The sequence below is a fragment of the Mesoplodon densirostris genome, chromosome 10 (genome assembly GCF_025265405.1).
Source record: "Mesoplodon densirostris isolate mMesDen1 chromosome 10, mMesDen1 primary haplotype, whole genome shotgun sequence".
NCBI classification, from domain to species: domain Eukaryota; kingdom Metazoa; phylum Chordata; class Mammalia; order Artiodactyla; family Ziphiidae; genus Mesoplodon; species Mesoplodon densirostris.
Window position 1 is genome coordinate 68,777,355 of NC_082670.1, and position 18,113 is coordinate 68,795,467.

Genomic DNA, 18,113 nt, shown 5'->3' on the forward strand with positions numbered 1-18,113 from the left:
CTGAACATGGCCTGGCAAACTGGGACCTCTGCCGGAGGACCAGAAGGAGCACCCTGGTGGTGAGGACCAGGGGCTGCTGTCCTAGCAGTGAGGTCCTGGAGCAAGTCAGTCCAGCCCCGCAGGCCCCTCCAGGTCCCCCAGGGTCACCAAGGCCCCTCTGGGCAGCAGATAGTTTGTCTCCTGTCAAGGAGAGACAGGGTCTGACCAGCTTGGACTTTGTCCCACACCTACAGGAGAGGCAAGCCCCCCCCCCATGGCTTCTGGTCAACTGCCTTCACCTGGAAGTTTAGAGAATGAAGCCCAGATATACTCCCTTCCCTGTGCATCTCAGGAGAACATGATGCTCAGATAGTCTTCGAGGTAGCGGTGTTACCCAAAAAAAGTGCAGAGAGGACAAGGAAGGCAGGACAAACATGTGTGTCACCATCTTCCCAGAATCCAGGGCTGCCATCTGTATTCTTCAGGGCAAACTGACCACCCACCTAACTTACCACCCTGGTGTCTTGCCCAGACTGCACGGTGAGACTGGTCTCTTCATTCTCTGGGGCAGGTGAGGCCCAGGTACCTGAGGAAGTCCTGGTTTGCTCCTCCTCTAGGCCTTGCACTGTGATGGGAGATAAAGACAAATTATTTAAGTTCCTAACACCCTCTTTCCCCAGATATTTTAAGGTAGAACTTCATAGACTAACTAATGAGGGTGTTCTTCATCTATTTATTCTTAGGGTCAGGGCTTTCTTTATGTGCCTGCTGCATTTTTCCTACTTCCCTTCTTTTTTAAAATTACAAAAAAACTTGTGTCTGCCCAACACTATTTGCAGTGCATGGCTATACGCGAGGCAGGACGTGCAAGGCAGAGTGGGGAGGCTTCCGCAAGCTGCATGGACTCTACTCCTAGTGGATTTGGGTTTGCAGAGTGCTTTCACCACTTCCCCTGCCGTGTTGCTGCAGCAAATCCCGAGGAAGGGACCGTGGAAATAGGACAGGTGGTGCGCCTACCACAGGTGAGCCTGACCCTCTGTTTGTTCACACACCACAGGGGCCTCTGCAGCTCTGCGAATCCGCAGTTCCCAGAGCTGGATTGAACCCCTGCCCAGGCTTCATCTGCCCAGTCCTGAGCCCACCCAACAAGTCACCAAACTGTGGCCCCTGATGGCTGGTGTGGGATCTACACTGGGTTGGCCCCCTGCCCCCATCTCAGCATAGAGGGTGCTGGGTGTGTTCAGGGAGAGACCCAGAGGTGCTGGGATTCTGTGAAGCTGAGTGCAGCGAGGGTAAGGTGCATGGGCTTAAACACCCCCTCCCTACCCTGGGGCTCTCCTGACACATTTAACCATCCTTACCCTGTACACAGGACAGAGGCTCCCAGAATTTTTATCTTTTGTGGGGTGTTTGGTTGGTTTCCAGCTCTTCACTGTCTCTGCAAAGATCATCCTTATGCCTGTATATTTGTACACTTGTGTAATTGCTTTAGTGGAGTTGTAAAAGTTGGACACGAACTACCAAATTATCCTTAAAAATATTTTTTTGCTTATAAAAGTAGGCCTTCTTATAAGTCTGTAGTGAAAATAAGTTCCTAGAGCCTTTGTTAGGACAACCTGGTGGGACTGCCCCCAATTTACATGGGCTACACTTTGAATTTATCCCCCCCCAAAAGAATTGTACATGTACGTATAAAATTCTAGGAATAACCTAAATGCTTATAAATAAGGGAACGATTAAACAGGGATCGTGTATCCATAACAAGGTATATGGTATATCTTAACATGTACTGGTTAGAAAGAGACCATGAATCTATATGTATAGACTTGGAAAGAACTTAAGGGTAAAACATGCATGTATAACACTGCACTTATATTTAAAAAGTCACATGTCTTATTTCTACATATATTTGTACATATACCTAGAAAAAGGACCAGGAGACACATTAAATTCAGGAGTGGTTGTACCTGAAAAGGAAAGAGGGATTGAGTTGAGGCAAAAGGATGTGGTGGTGAAGGGGGGCATTCATGTCTAATTCTAGGTATCTCTGTGTTCTTTCAACATTTTATACCAACACAACAAAACAAAAAACAAACAAAAACAGCACGCATATATTACTTATTAAAAAAATAAAGCAACTCATTAACCCTAATAAATTGATGTAATAGTATGTTTTTAAGCTTACTTTTCCACCAAATGACTCTGAAAGTGCCTGTTTTCCCACATCTCAACATTGGGCATCAGCCCTTTTAATCTTCAGCAAATACTTTAGCCTAATATCACATTATTTATTTTTTTTTATTTTTTTTTTTGGTATGCGGGCCTCTCACTGTTGTGGCCTCTCCCGTTGTGGAGCACAGGCTCTGGACGCGCAGGCTCAGCGGCCATGGCTCATGGGCCCAGCCGCTCCGCGGCATGTGGGATCTTCCCGGACTGGGGCACGAACCCGTGTCCCCTGCATCAGCAGGAGGACTCTCAACCACTGCTCCACCAGGGAAGCCCTACATTATTATTGTCATTAGCATTGTTTGAAAATGAGGCTAAACGTCTTTTTGTATGTTTATTGACTACCCATATTTCTCCTTCATGTCCTTTGCCTAATTTTGTATTAGATTATCTCTTAAGGATTTACATTAACCTTCTATCTGTGTATATGTAGCCTCCAAGCCTGTGCTGCTTTTCTATTGGCTTTTTATCCCCACAATGTAGTGTAATAGAACAAATACTACTCACTGGGGCAATTCATTTAACCCGTCTGGTTCTTAATGTTCTCATAATTGCTTCTAATACTCATCCATCTATTGTGGGCTTACTCTGCCAGGAACTTTGCTAGAAAACTTGTACACACATGATCCCATTAGATGCTTTCAATGATAGTGTTGGGTAACTATTACTACCTCTATTTCACAGAAAAAAAAACTGAAACTCAGAGAGGGTGACTAACCTGCCCAAGACCACACAGCTGGTAGGTGAAGATAGATTCCAACACTGATTCCACATTCTAGGCCCTTAAATCCCATACTACATTATAACTCTTCATCCCCAGCCCCATTCTCATCCCAAACATGTGGGCTTGGATCAAAGTAAATCTACTGTTACTGATTTTCTTTAAGCTAAAAACATTTAGTACAGGGGGAAAAAAAACATGCTCACTATAAGCAAAGCATTGTCCTAGGTGCCTGGGGCAAACACACCAGGACACACAGGACATAACCCCCACAGACCATGGTGCCCGTAGCCTGGGGTGTGAAGAGACAACTACACAAAGGGAAAAAGCACAGAGCAGGAGGTGCTGAGTATGGAGCAACTGGAAATAGTCAAGTTCACCATTCAAATCTGAAACAATAGTATTACCGCTCTGTGGGGTATAAAGCCCCATTTTATGCAGCAGGTCACATCTCATCACTACAGTGAGCAGACCATTGACAGGAAATCCTGGAGAGCACAGGGTCCTGACTGTGGGTGGAGAGAGGTCCTCAGGTCCAACTGCTGGCATCACCACTGTGCAGAGGCAGCCCTGGCTGGGTGCTGGCTCACGGATCACCAGCTGCACTCCTGACAGAGCACATCAGCACGCCGCTCCCCGCACACGTTCTCACTCACCCACATCCTGGGTGGGGAGTGGAGGAGGAGTTCCATCACACTGTTACCAGCCCGACCCCCTCTCCATGCAGCCAGCCTAGGGGCTGGCCAGAGAGCTGCTGCTCTGCGGGCCGCCTCCACCTTTCCCGAGCTGTACCCTTGAAACAGTAAGGACGTGCTTGGCCAGAGGTGCCTGGACTCAGCAGCCTCATTTTTAGTGTCTGGAAAGACCTCAGAAAGTCCTTGCCCAAAATAATCTTCCCCATGCCACTGCCAGAAAATCTTCCCCTACTCTCATTTTTCTTTAGAGGATGACAGGGAAGACTGGTGAAAATGCTGGTGTAATCCAGGCAGCTCACTCACTGGCAGCCCCTCCCTGCCAAGTAAGAACAGCTTCTCCAAAGGTAATGGAATATGGATCAGATGCATAAAGGGGTGGAAAAGGTCAGGCCAAGAAAGACACAAGCCCAGGCCCTGTCAATTTCACAACTCTTATCTTCTGCAAGGCATGTTTCTAAATAAGGTTCTTAAAGGTAAACCTCCAGGAGGACAGATAAATGCATCACAAAGCGGGCCTGTGGTCCTGACCACATGAAGGCACTTGAAGCCTCAGACAGAAGCTTCTGTCAGCATTTGCCGTGGATGTCTCTTAGAGAAATTCCAGTTCCCGGCTCTGTATCACTTGGGGTCTGCTGTGGGCAAGGGTCTTGGAAAATCACTGACCTATGGGTCAGTGATTGCCAAGTCCTGTTCTCCTTCTGCCCAGGCTGCCTGGCACTCAGGGGCCGGCTCACAAACATTATCCTCCTTCACCAGAGGAGCGGCATCATTTAGGTCACTTCCCAAGCTCATCTTACGCCTTTTGTCATCTTTGTTGCACTTCTTATCACTTCTCCTCACCCTTGTTGATAACTCATTAGACAATGTGATTGAAAGCACTTTGTGAATTAAAAAACGTCCTACAAAACCAGTATTAAATGCTTAGCTATGCAGGATCACAATCATGACTCAGGGCTCCTGACCGCTCCACTAGGTCAAGTGGAGCCTGGAAGTAAGGAATCAGGCCTGGGAAAGGAATTGCTGAGAGAAGATAGAAGGAGATGAAAGATGTTCAGCTGCTTCCTATTTAACAACCCATGGGTCCTGGTGAAGGAGCACAGGTTTAAGGTTAAAGCCACCCAGAGATGGCAGAGTCAGGGACAGAGCCCTGCAGTAGACTCCTAACACAACCTCCAGACTTCTCTTGGATTTGGCCCAGCCATACAGAGACCTCTTTGCTTCTGGTGACCATATTTCACAAACCGAAAAAAGACAGACCATAATCTTTAAGTAGCATCAACCTCAAGGGATAATAGGCTGGAATATTTGCAGTCAGGACTTTCCTCAAGATGCTGTGTGGGAAAGTCATCATACCTTTGTAACCTTGGCCATGTGCACCCATTTTAACTGTCTGTGCTTGGTGGTATGGTCTTTGGGCTGTACAGTCATCAGAGTTTCTTGTTTCCCATTCAATGCTTGGCCACATACTAACAGAGATTGCACAGCTAATGAAGTTGAGCTGTCAGGAATCACTTGGAAAAAACTGGATTCCAGAACCCACAGTGTTAGACTCCAAGCCCTCACTTTCTGTTGATCAAACCCCAACAATCCCACTCTATTTGGACACTTATTTGGTCATCTGTTTTTTTAATTGACCACATTGGCTATAGTCATTTTCTATTTAAGTATCAAAGATTTAACTTTGAATCCCCTACCCTCCTTCCTGTGAAGATGACCAGGGATGTTGACATGTCTTAGTCAAGTATGGCTCAAATGACACAATGTTAATCGTGTTTTATAAGGCTAGTTACTATTTATATTCTGTGTGCCTAATATATGGGCCAATTTCAACCAGATACAAACATACCAGCTTTAAGAGCACCTGCAGGCTTTGAGGTCAGACTGACATAGGTTTGAGCCTCAGCTCTGCCACTTACAGCTGTGGGATCATGGTCATGTTGTTCAGTCTTTCCCAGACTCAGTTTTCATGTCTATAAAACAGGGACAAGAACCTCATGTGAGGACCGTCAGTGAAGAACCACAATATAACATCAAATACTTCACAATATAACATACATAAATATTAGTTTCATCTTCCCCTACCCTCTCTCATAGAAAATTAGTCTCCTCTACTTAAATTCAAACATTCTATCTTCTTACTAATTTTACATTCCTTCCAAATAGGAAACAATGGGATAACTAATATGTCATGTGTAAAGCATTGTGAGCTTTTGCAGGGAATGGAACTCACTCCATGGAACATTAGGAAGAGAGACCATCATTACGTTAACAGGAAAGTTCGGGGCTACCAGCCCTGGGAAGGCCTTTCCTGGTCCAGTCAGCTTAACCCAGAAAAGCAGCCAAATAAGGGCTAGAAACATCATGCAACCCACATAAATACTTCCAGTGTTGCAAAACCCAGGTTAGTAAGAGGTTGGGATCAGCTAAAGAAATGTATTGGCTCCCCAATTTCTGCCTTATTGACCTTGAACTTGCCTGTAAAAGGCCTAACATTGTTGAGGGGCAGTACTTGCAGCTCAGCGTTGAATGAAAGCACCTTCCTCTAACGAGGGGCTTCTTAAAGCCCCATCGCAAAGGACAGAGATGGCCCTTCCTGGGGGCTCTGCCACTTCCTCAGTCTGGGTTGCAAGTGTGTTTCCTGCCAGCCCTCTTCTGACCAATGACTCATAACTTCTTTGCTTCCACTCAGCCTCCAAGCTTAGTAAAGCAGCCCCCTTCCTTATAAATGGGGTGTCTCACAAAGTCTCATTTGTGAACCTGATGGCTGGACCAGGTCCCCACTTGCCTGCAGCTGAATGACTCTTGATGGTTAGGGTTCCTGGTGTGCAGGCTGGTCTCTCTAACTGGGTTTCCCTTGGACTGTTTGCAGGGAGGGTTTTTTAAGCTGGGTTGTTATCTCCTGCAGGAGAGGCATGTTTTCATGCTATTTATTTCGCTCTCTCCCTGACCATCCCCACCACATCTAATAACACATTTCTCAGAGCCAAGAGTATATGCTGCACTGAATGCAAACATCTCAAGATTCAGTTGGGCCCTGGCAACCCCTGGAATTCTCCTTCACCATTTTGGGACAACCCATATCAAAAACTGAATCAGCGCAAATCCCTTGTTTCCAAGGAAGGAGAAAGATTGTGTGCGATGACAACAGCAATAATAGCGGAAGCAAAAACATCTCCATCTATCAGGGTCTCCTCTGGGACAAGAGCTACGTGAGGAGCAAAGCAGCTGCATTTTCCAAATGCTCTGCCTGGTGGCAGTCTTCTCCTAGGACTGTCGCCCCTGCTTCTCTCCTGTCCTCCAAGGACTGCTTCAGCCACACGGCTCTTGCAGCTGCCCTACTAGGTCAGGCCAAGTTCAAGGAGGGAGTTGTTCAAACCTTCAACTCAGAAAATGTCCCATTTCCACTGTATTGGGCTGTCTTAGGAATAAATGCAACTAGAAACCAACCAAGCAGCATCAGGCTCTGCAGCGTCCCCATGACTCGCTTCAGAAAGCCTGAAACCTGGGTGCTGAGAGGGCTCGGAAGCTGTGACTCTTCCACTGCAAGCACACCCAGCGCCCAGGTCTCGGTGCATCAACACCTTTCTCCAGAAAAGGAGCCAGGTCTGCAAAGAGAAATGGCTGATTCCAGTGCAGGGGCAGGAAAGGTACAAGATGAGACAAAAAGTAAGGAGGTCCTCAAAGAAGGATGGGGACATGTCAAAAGACACAGAAGCCAGCTTGAAGAGGCTCCCCCTGGCCAAATCTGCAACAATCTGGGCATCAAACTTTTAAACTTTTAAATGGTAGTATGGATTATAATCCATTGAATAAAATAATAATTTATGAATCCATACTGACAATATATAGACAGACCAATAGACTGAGAGATAGTTGAGAAGAGCAAACTCTACTGTAGAATGCCAACTAACACATGTAGAAGGAAAGATGGTATTAGAAAATTACAGTTGCAACCATTATAACAAAAAATGTTTCAGGCAGGAGTCATCAGTGGGTGCTAAACCTGGAGGCTGAAAGTTTGATGAGCAACAGGATATTTACAGTCTCCTACTTGTTCCCCACAAGATACTTATTAATTAAGGGAGAAATAATAACTTTACAGTGGATAAAACTGGCAGACACTACGTTAATCAATGATCAACAGAGACACCACCAACATAGAAACAAATGGCTATCTGTGTGTCCTGCTAGGGTGCCCTGAGCAGGAAACATCACTCCAGTGGTACTTATGCCAAAAACCCATAACCTGATTCTAACAATGACAGGAGAGCAAACAAAACCAAGTTGAGGGGTATTCTACAAAATACTGACCTATAGAATTAAAAACTGTCAGTGTGACGAAAGACCCAAATAAACAAATTAATTAAAAGGTTGAGGAAGTGTTCCAGATTAATGGAGATGTGACAAATGAATGCAGTATACACATGATCTGGGATTGGATTCCAAATTGCTATCAGTTGCATTGAGAAAATCTGAAAAACATTTGTATGTAAGATAATTTTAAATTTCCTCATTTTGACCACTATATGGTGGTTATGTAAGTGAATGTCCTTGTTCTTAGGAAATACACACTGAAGTATGAAGTACTTAAGAGTAAAGGGGCATGATGTCTGCAACTCACTTTTAAACAGTTCAGAAAGGAGATGATGTATGGATGGATGGATGGATAGAGATGATAGGTATAGAAAGAGAGACAGATGTAGGAAATGCTACAGCAAATGTGGCAAAATGAACATTTGGTTAATCTTGGTGATGATATGGAATTCTCTGTACTATTCTTACAAAGTTTCTATTAAGTGTGAAATTATTTTAAAACAAAAAGTTTTAAAAAAAACAAAGCAAAACATGACAAGTGAAAAGGAAGATACTAAAAAAATATATGCAGGATGGGAATATAAAGTGGTACAGCCACTCCAGAAAGTAGTTTGGCAGTTTCCTAAAAACCTAAACATGTACTTACCATATGACCCAGCAATTGAACTCTTGGGTATTTATTCCAGAGAAAGAAAACTTCTGTTCATAAAAAGCCTGTACACAGATGTTCATAGAAGCTTTGTGTATAATAGCCCCAAACTGGAATGCACCAAAACATCCTTCAATAGGTAAAAAATCAAAGAAGCTGATGCAGTCACATCATGAAGTACTACTCAGCAAAGGAACAAACTACTGATCCACACAACAGTTTAAATGGATCTCAAGGAAATCAGGCTGAGTGCAGAAAGTCAATGTCAAAAAGTTACGCACTGCATGATTTCCATTTATATAGCATTATCGAAATGACAAAATTGTAGAGATGAAGAACAAATTAGTGGTTGCCAGAGGTTGTGGGTGGAGGGAAAGAAGGAAGTGGCTGTGAGTATAAAAGGACAACACAAGGGATCCTTACGATGGAACAAGTCTGTACCTTGACTGCGATGGTGGACACATAATCTGTATATATGATAAAACTGCACAGAGCTACACACACACACACACAAGTGCGTGTGAAATGGGTGAAACTTGAAGAAGCTGTGTGGATGGTACCAATGATAGTTTCCTGGTTTTGCTATTGTACTATAGTTAGGAAAGGTGCTAACTCTGGGGGAAACTGGGTGAAGGATGTGCAGTACCACCCTGTACATTTCTTTGCAACTTTCCGTGAATCTATAATTATTCCAAAACAAAAAGTTCAAACCAAGAAAACAGCAAGCCCCCGACAGAGCTTGTATGGGCTGCCCTGCTGACACTGCCATGACCTCTGCTTCCAAGAGATGTCCCTTGGGGAGTCTGGCCTGAGTGGTGTCCTTTCTTCTCACTTTATCTGGCAGCCCCACAGCTTTGCATGAAGTCTCAACCCCCTTCACTATGTAACTTATCGCTGGGGAACAGATGATGGAAGCACAGGGCAGAGACCTAGAGAAATCTGGGTATGACCTTTAACAATACTGGAGCTCACATTGGATTAAGGGCTTTGAAGTCAGGCTGCTTGGGTTCAAATCCCAATCTGTCTCTTGCTATCCATAAGGCCCCAGATAAGATGCTTACCCTTTTGTGCCACAGTGTTCTTATCTATGAAGTGGGAGTGATGATAGTCCCTGATCATAGGTATATGATGTATATCATACTGTGTTTGTACCTATAAATCTTAGATCAGTACCAGACACCTAGAAAGAGTTAATAAATGTTAGTTGTTATTTATAATACAAATAAAAACAATTGTTTACCATTATTATATCTCTCTACAGGTTTAATCATTCCTATTTTACAATGAAGAAGCTGGGACTTAGCAAAACTAATTAGCTAGTGTAGATCGACTAGTGACAGAGCTGAGATCCAAATCCAGAGCCTCCAAGTACATGCCCTTTCCAATATGTCTGTCTGAGTCAGTGTGTGTGGAATCCTTACCAGAAAGAGGAGGAGGGGAAAAATTCAGAAAGCAGAGAAAAGGAGAAAGAATAGATTATATTCTAGGAAAAAAGATGTGAAAGAACATCTCAACTGACTTACACTATAAAGGAAATTTACGTTCCCACTATTATGAGTTCCTAAGGTAGGGAGCCTCTAGGGTTGGTGAATTCAGTGGCTCAGCAATGTCATGGATCGTATGGGTCTATCTTTCGACTCTGTGTTGTCAATTCAAAATTCAGTCAAATTAGGAAAATCATAAATGTTTGTCCTTTGGAGTAAACAAATTATAGAGGCTGTGAAATTCCATGCCAGGGCATTAAGTAGGTTTTCAGATCACTTTTGAGCACAGAGGAAATAGCAACACTTCAGAAGCTTAGTTTGATAAGTTTTTTCTTAAAGTACTTGCTAATGGCTTCACTAAAATTTGAAGAAGCTCATGTAACCAAAAAGGTTTTCCCAGCATATAACATGTCTGTAAAAAAAAAAAAACAACAACAAAACTTTCAAGTTAATCTTTCACCTATTAAATATTGTTCCACTGTGGATTTCTTTTAAAGAGGAAAAGGGTATTAAAAACTTACAGTAGAAATATTTTACTAGCTTTTTTATCCTATCCTCTCTGTTTGCATATAACATGTATCAAGAGAAAAACACTAAAAGCAAAATGGGTATTTTTACTTTACATATAATCCAGTGATATCAGCGTTGCTCTTGCTATCATTTTGAATAGGTGATGCTTTGAGGGGTTGCTTCCAAATCTACCTCCCTCTTTCCCCAATGAGAAAACCTCCACTGCACTATCTGGTTCTGCTGCTCCATTAGGCATTCATATTCAGAGAGAAAAGACTTATTAGCATACCTCTGCAGATTCAACATCAGCAATTCCACTTGCTTCACTGCCCTCAGATTTTGCTGTGGAGGTTTGACCTTTGACACTGAAACTCATGTAACTAAGTTATAAGCATGCTTACTAGTACCCTAGCAGGGTTTGATGGTGACCTGACTTCTCAGACAGGGACCATCCCAGATGTTTAACCCAAGAACACAACAAGCTCCTTGAAATGGCTTGAAGGCCCCTTTCAATTGAGAAGCCCTTCTCGGTTTAATGCCTTTGCTGGAAGATGGTCATGGGTGTCCAGTTCTTGCTCCTGCTGGGGGACAACTAAGCAAACTGCGAAATGTCATCACCAAGCTCCCTGAGTGGATTAGCAGCTCCAAAGGGCAACACACATCTCTAAGTCGTCCTGTAAAGTGACCCCAAAGTGTGACTTGTCACATCATCCTGGGCTCATTTACCCTCTGAAGGGCAGAGGGCCGCTTTGCCTGATGCACAGCAGGTTTAAGCTCACGGATAATCCAGAGCATGTTCTGAACAATAACTGGTTCCAGCCAAGTCATGGTCCCTGCAGGGCCTGCCAGGGCAGAAGCTCGCCTGCCCTTGGGTGGGTAGGGGGAACAGGCAATGGGAGGTATTTTTCACCAGGAAGCAGGTCACCATGTCCCTGGAATAAGACCTCTGTGATTCTGCTACTAATCTGGTGCCTGTAACCTTGAAAGGCTGAGGCATTTCTGAAACACTTCCACTCGGCATATAAAGGGTTGAGGGCCTGAGGTTTCAGTACAGGCTGTGGACTTTGCAAACCCTAGAGCTGCAATACTCACCCTCCTTGACACTGTATCAAGACAGCAGCAGATTCATCTCAAAGGTAAAGGATTTTGAGCTTGAGTGTGCCTGGGATGGAAGTTCATCTTGCATTTCTTGGGGGAAGCAAATGGATAGACTCCTTGTAACCCTGTCTTCTTCAGCCACTGGGGTTCATCTTTCCCTCTGAACGCTCACCTCGCATCTGCTTGGGAATGACTTAGAAATCTTAATGGGGCTTTTCCATATCTAATTTATATATTTAAGTGATGCATTCAAAACAAGCTAAACTCTGTGAGAGCACCAGAAATCAGTACCAGTGTTCATTTAACACGGCACTGATAAGATGAAATCTTGTAAATGAAAACAGTGCATATGGAGGGAGAGATGCTAAAACCCCCAGAGGAACCAACATCCTCAAGGAATGTTCAGATAGAGACTCTCAACCACAGTGGGCTCCTCAGAAGACTGATGCTTAAGAGGATGTGCTAAATTCTGGTCTTTGTAATTCTGAAGCAGAGCTTCTTAAACTTTCCTATGCACGTGAATCATCTAGGGATCAGGTTAAAATGCAAATTTTGATTCAGATTTTGGTCTTGATAAACTTTGCATTCATAACAACTCCTAGGTGATGCCAGTGCTGCTGGTCCATGCGACAATTGAGAAGCAGGGTTCAGTGGTGTTTCAGGGATGGTAAATAATCTTTAGACTTTGCAATGATTGAATCTTATCAAATAGCAAAAAGTCAAAAGTAGTTCTGTTCTGTTTTTAAATTTTGATTTTTATATTAACATAGAGCAAAATGACTCTTTTGTGTGTTCTCAGTTCTAAGAATTTGCTACACATTCAGCTCTGTGTAACCACCATCACAATCAGGATACAGAACAATTACATCACCCCCTCCCCCACCACACACCAGTTTCCTCATGCTATGGCTTTGCAGTTATACTCTCCCCCTACCTCTAACCCCAGGCAATTATTATAGCCTTGTCTTTTTGAGAATGTCATATAAATGGAATCATAGAGGGTATATAGTCTACTGAGATTGGCTTCTTCCACTCAGCATGAATGCCTTTGAGGTTCATCTAAGTTATTGAAAGTAGCAACAGTTTGTTCCTTTTTATTACTGCACAGTATTCCATTCTATGGATGTTCAACAGTTATTCACACATTCAATGACTATTAGTTGTCTCCACATTTTGGCAATGACAAATAGAACTGTGTGTGGGTGTATAGGTTTTTGCTAGAACGTAAGTTTGCATTTCTCTAAGCTAAATAACTAGCAACGGGATTGCTGGGTCATATGGTGGGAATATGTTTAACTTTATAAGTTATAACGTATGAGAGTTCCAATTGCTCCATACCTCTCCCCTCTAGCACTTGATATTGTCAATATATAAATTTTTATTTTGGCCATTCTTATAAGGATGTAGCAGTATCTCTGCACTTTTCATTTAATTGGTATTTCCCTAGTGGCTAATGATGTTCAACATCTTTTAACATGCTTAATTGATATCTGTGCATCCTCTTTGGTGAAGTGTCTGCTAAAGTGTTTTGCCCATCTTTTAACTGGGTTGCTTGCTTTCAAATTGTTGAGTTTTGAAAGTTCTTCATATATTCTGGACGCAAAACCTTTATCATATACATGATTTGCAAATATTTTTTTCTCAGTTTGTATCTTGTCTTTTCATTCCTTTTGGAGAGCAAAATTTTCTAGTTTTGGTGAAGCCCAATTTCTTAATTTTTCTTTCATGAAGTGTGCTTTTTGTCATGTCTAAGAATTCTTTGCCTAGCCTCAAGTCACACAAAAAAATGTCTCCTATATTTTCTCTTAAACGTTTTATAGCTTTACATTTTATATTCGATCTATAATCCATTTGAGTTAATTTTTATATAAGGTGTGGGGTTTAGGGGGTTTTTGGTTTGGGTTTGTTTGCATATTGGTATCTTATTGTTCCAACACTATTTGTTGAGACATATCTCTGATGTGTCTTTTTTTTTTTTTTTGCCGATATCACACATCTTCATTATTGTAGCTTTATAGTAAGACAAAATCAGGTAGTGTAATTCCTTCAACTTCATTCTTCATTTTCAAATGGGCTTTAGTTACTCTAGTCCTTTTGCATTTCCATAAGTTTTATAATCAGTTTGTCTTTATCTATTTTTAAAAATCCAATTTGGATTTTTATTAGAATTGCAAAAATCTACAGATTAATTTTGGGAGAATTGATATCTCTGCTATGTTGTCTTCCAATCTATTAACATGATATGTCTCTGCATTTATTTAAGTTTTCTTTTATTTCATTCATCAGCATTTTGCAGTTTTTAGCAACCATATTTTGCACACGTTTTGTTAGATTTATATCTAAGTATTTAATTTGGGGGGAGTTATTGTAAATGGTATTGTCTTTTTAATTTCAATTTCCAATTGTCCACTGGTAGCATATACTCATTTCTATGCATTAAACTCATATCCTGCATCTTTGCTAAACTCACTTACTAGTTCCAGGAATTTATTTTTTGTGATTTGCTTCATGGGCACTTGAATAGAATCTGTATTCTGTCGTCACTGAATAGAGATCTATAAATTACACTTAGATCTAGTTGGCTGCTGCTGCTGCCCAATTTTTCTACATTGGTGATTTCCTCTCTACTAAGTTCTGCTGTTTGGGATCAGATCCATACATGTGCAGCCCACAGGCCAGCCTAGGCACTCATGAGCAATTTTTAAGGATACCCACCTCTGTGGTATCCCTGGTAATTTCCAATTCCCTGGACCCCCCTTTTTCAATCCTCTGGCCAGAAACTTAGGGCTTTAGTTACCTGCTCTGCTGTGCACTTCTGGAGGCTGCACCCACACCTGGGTTATGTGCTGAGAGGACAGAGAGAGAGAGAGAGAGAAAAGCAGCGAGGGTCTGCTCCATCCAGTAGGACAACAGCTCCTCCTATCAGAGCAGGTGGGTTTTGCGTCTCTGCAGGCCCTGCTGCTGGTCAATTCCATGCTGCTGCCAAGCTCCCTCGCCTTAGAATTTCCTGGAGACCTGCAAGAATAGGGAAAAGGAAAACTAGTGATTTCCCTCATTCTCTGAGCATCAGGAGTCTCCTTTCTTCCTAGAATCAGAGGACTGCTTGGAGCTCTCTCTGTCCACATTCCCACTTCTGAGTTTCCTGTTGACTTGAGTCTAAACTGGGGATACCAGAATAAAAATAGAAAACGTATCGCCATTCAATGGTAATTGGAATTCTGGCCTTCTTCTCCAATCCACCTGCTACTGTTTACTTCTTGGAGTCCACAAGCAGCTGCGCTGAGTATTCTGTCCAGGCTTTGGAGCTGCGTTCTTTGGAGAGATGGGTAGAATGTGCTTCCTCCATTTTATCTGGAACTGGAACCCTGTTTCAAACCATGATCCTTATGAAGCTTTTTAAAATGTTGTTTAAAAAAAAAAATAACCATGAAATAGTTGCTCTTATGAGGTGCTGGGTATGCAAGAAGTACGTTGGTGGCACACATAGTCGGCTGGTATGCAGTGAGCCACACTAGCCGAGAGTCACAGGAATAATTGATACGTCAAAATTCTTCTTAAAATAACTCTCACATTCCTCAGTTTGGGTTTAATACTCTGAGTAACCAGAGACTTAGGAGATTAAATGGTTGGCACAGCAATTAGCGCTCACAATGGACAAATGTGCCTTTGTTTCAGTTGACTCACTAACATCATTTGGCACTTTGTGCAGCACAAATGCCTCACAGATGGTGACAAGTTCAACACACTTTGTTTAACTGAATTCTGTGAAGGTGTTACACACTGCCGTTCTCTTTAAGCACTCATTAATTTTGTGAAGTAAAGTTCATAACTGTCATTGAAGTTATGGCTTTTCTGGGTTGGTGGTGATTGACTGGAAGGAATACTATTGATTCTCTTGAGAGGAGTGTGGTCTGGTGGATGATATTCTTAGCTGAGCAGATACAGATGAATAGAGCCATTTATTTATCAAGGACAATCCCCTTTGTTTCCGAAGGGCTTTCCAACTATTGATATCTTTCTCAACACATTTCTGCAAGGTAGAGAAGTTGTCCACATTTTAGAAGCCAGAAAACCAAAACACAAATGCTCCCAGAAACGTGAAGGAATGGGCTAAACCCTAACAATGAGATGCTGGATCTCCCAGGAGGTTAGAGCTGGGGAGCTTGGATGAATCTCCAGTCCAAAGACAGAAGACAATTTTTCTCCCCGCTTATTTTATTTTATTTTTAAAATATTTATTTATTTTATTTCTTTTATTTTTGCTGCGCCGGGTCTTAGTTGCAGCACACGGGATCTTTTTGTTGCAGCATGAGGACTTCTTAGTTGCAGCATGCATGCAGGATCTAGTTCCCCGACCAGGTATTGAACCCAGGTCCCCTGCATTGGGAGCGTGCAGTCTTACCCACTGGACCACCAGGGAAGTCCCTTTCTACGTTTATTTAGGCATAACTTGTGTGTAATAAAATCCACCTGCTTTAGATGTACAGTTTGATAAGTTTTGGCAATTGTATACAGTTTTTTAATCATCATGAGAAGCAAGATACAGAACATTTCCACAACCTTAAAAGGTTCCCCAGGCCCCTTTGCAGTCAGTCCCCTCCCTCACCTCGACCCCAGGCCACCCCATCTGCTTCTGTCACTCTGGTTCTGCAGGGCTCTCACCACAGGCCTCTGCACAGTCCACTTCCTGCATTCTGGGTGCTCCTACCCACCCATTCATCCTGCGTGTCCCTGCCCCTAGGAAGCACCCCGAAGCCCTCAGACCAAGCCGGTGATTTCAAGGTTCCCCTCACTGGCCCCACAGACTTTCCCTCAATGCCTCAAGCACTGCCACAGGGACTGCCACTTCCAGGCCAGCTCTTCAGGATAAAGACAACTTGGAGATGGGGGGCATTTATTCAATTCAACCAATATTTATTGAGCACCAGTACATGTTCTAATATATTTAAATAAAACATAGGATAATCACATTTCCTAAAAACTCTGGGGGCTTACTGCAAGGTCAGTTGGATCTCTGCTCTTTTGCCAGGAAAGTATGAGATCACTGAGCACTTCCAGGGGATAAGAAAGTCACTTTCCTCCTCCCTAGGGGACAGCTGGGGGCAGTGGGTGGGGCCTAGGCCCTGAGTATGACAGCTGCCCCACTTACCAGCTGTATGACCTCGATAAAGCCAAATTGCTACTCAGCTTTCTTACCTGCAGAATAGTGCTTTCAAGATGGCTGTTGCTGTGACATCCCTATGCTCAGCCCTCACTACCTCAGCATCCCTGGGGCCAGCTCTGACCCAGATGTGACCATCACATAAGAGGACAGGATCAAAGACCGAGTTCTCACCTTGGCTGCACATTAGAATCACAGGGGGCACTTTTAAAAATCCTGACACCCAGGCCACATCCCAGGCTGATGAAATCAGACGCCCTGGGGACTGGCATTCGTTTTTTGTAAAGCTCTCCAAGTGATTCCAAGGTCAGCCAAGGTCAATAGATACTGATCCAGAAAGAAAAGAGAAGTAGAATTATTTCATGTCTATAGAAAGAAAGTTGGGAGAGGTTGTGTTGATTACTTATTGTTAATTATTACACTATGTCCTATACAGTTTGAGATTTTAGAACTACAAAAGTTATATTTATTCAGAACTTGGTAAACTGTGAAACAACTGAATATTCATGATCAAATTTAATCTTCAGAGAAATTTTAAAGATGAGGAGTCTGAGGCCTGGAGAACTTATTGTCAAACAGAAGGTGCATCAAGTTAATGGACAAATAGGTCTGCAGTGAATGTCTGGCTTCAAACCCCTCTCCGCTTCCACCCTGCCCCACTGCCCTTGTCAGTCCCTCTGAGAGAGCTGTGATCCAGACCTTCATGCTGATTCCAGACCCAGGTGTCCAGACGCCCCTTCAGTACTTCCCCTTGGATGTTAGCGACCAGTCAACTCAAACTCTGTCCAGCACTGCTCAAGGTCACTCTGCATGGCCCTCCTCCTCTGGTTGCCCATCTTTGCACAGGCACAGCCAGTGCAGCTCCACTGACATCCCTCACCTTTGTTTACCACGTGGCGCTGACCACCTCCAGAATGCCTTCATTACTCTTGCCTCGACCACCTGGTCATAGCTCCTCCCTGGACATTTCCAGTAGCCCACTAACTCCTTTCCCGCACCCTCTCTCACCCTCCAGCCCCTGCTTTTGACTTGTCTGCTAGACCAACCAAGGTCTCGGAGTTGGGCAGGGGTTTCTTCATGTAAAAAAGTGACCATTTTTGAGTATCTGATATGTATGATTTCACACACAAGCGTGTGCACGCACACAGGCACGCACACACCTCAAAGCTGCTTGCTTGGTTGTGTCAGATGTTGGGACCATTTTCTGTGACAAACCTCTTTAGTAAAGGGCTTGAAAACATTCAGAAGTGTGCAGCCTGCCTTCTGCCAGTTACAG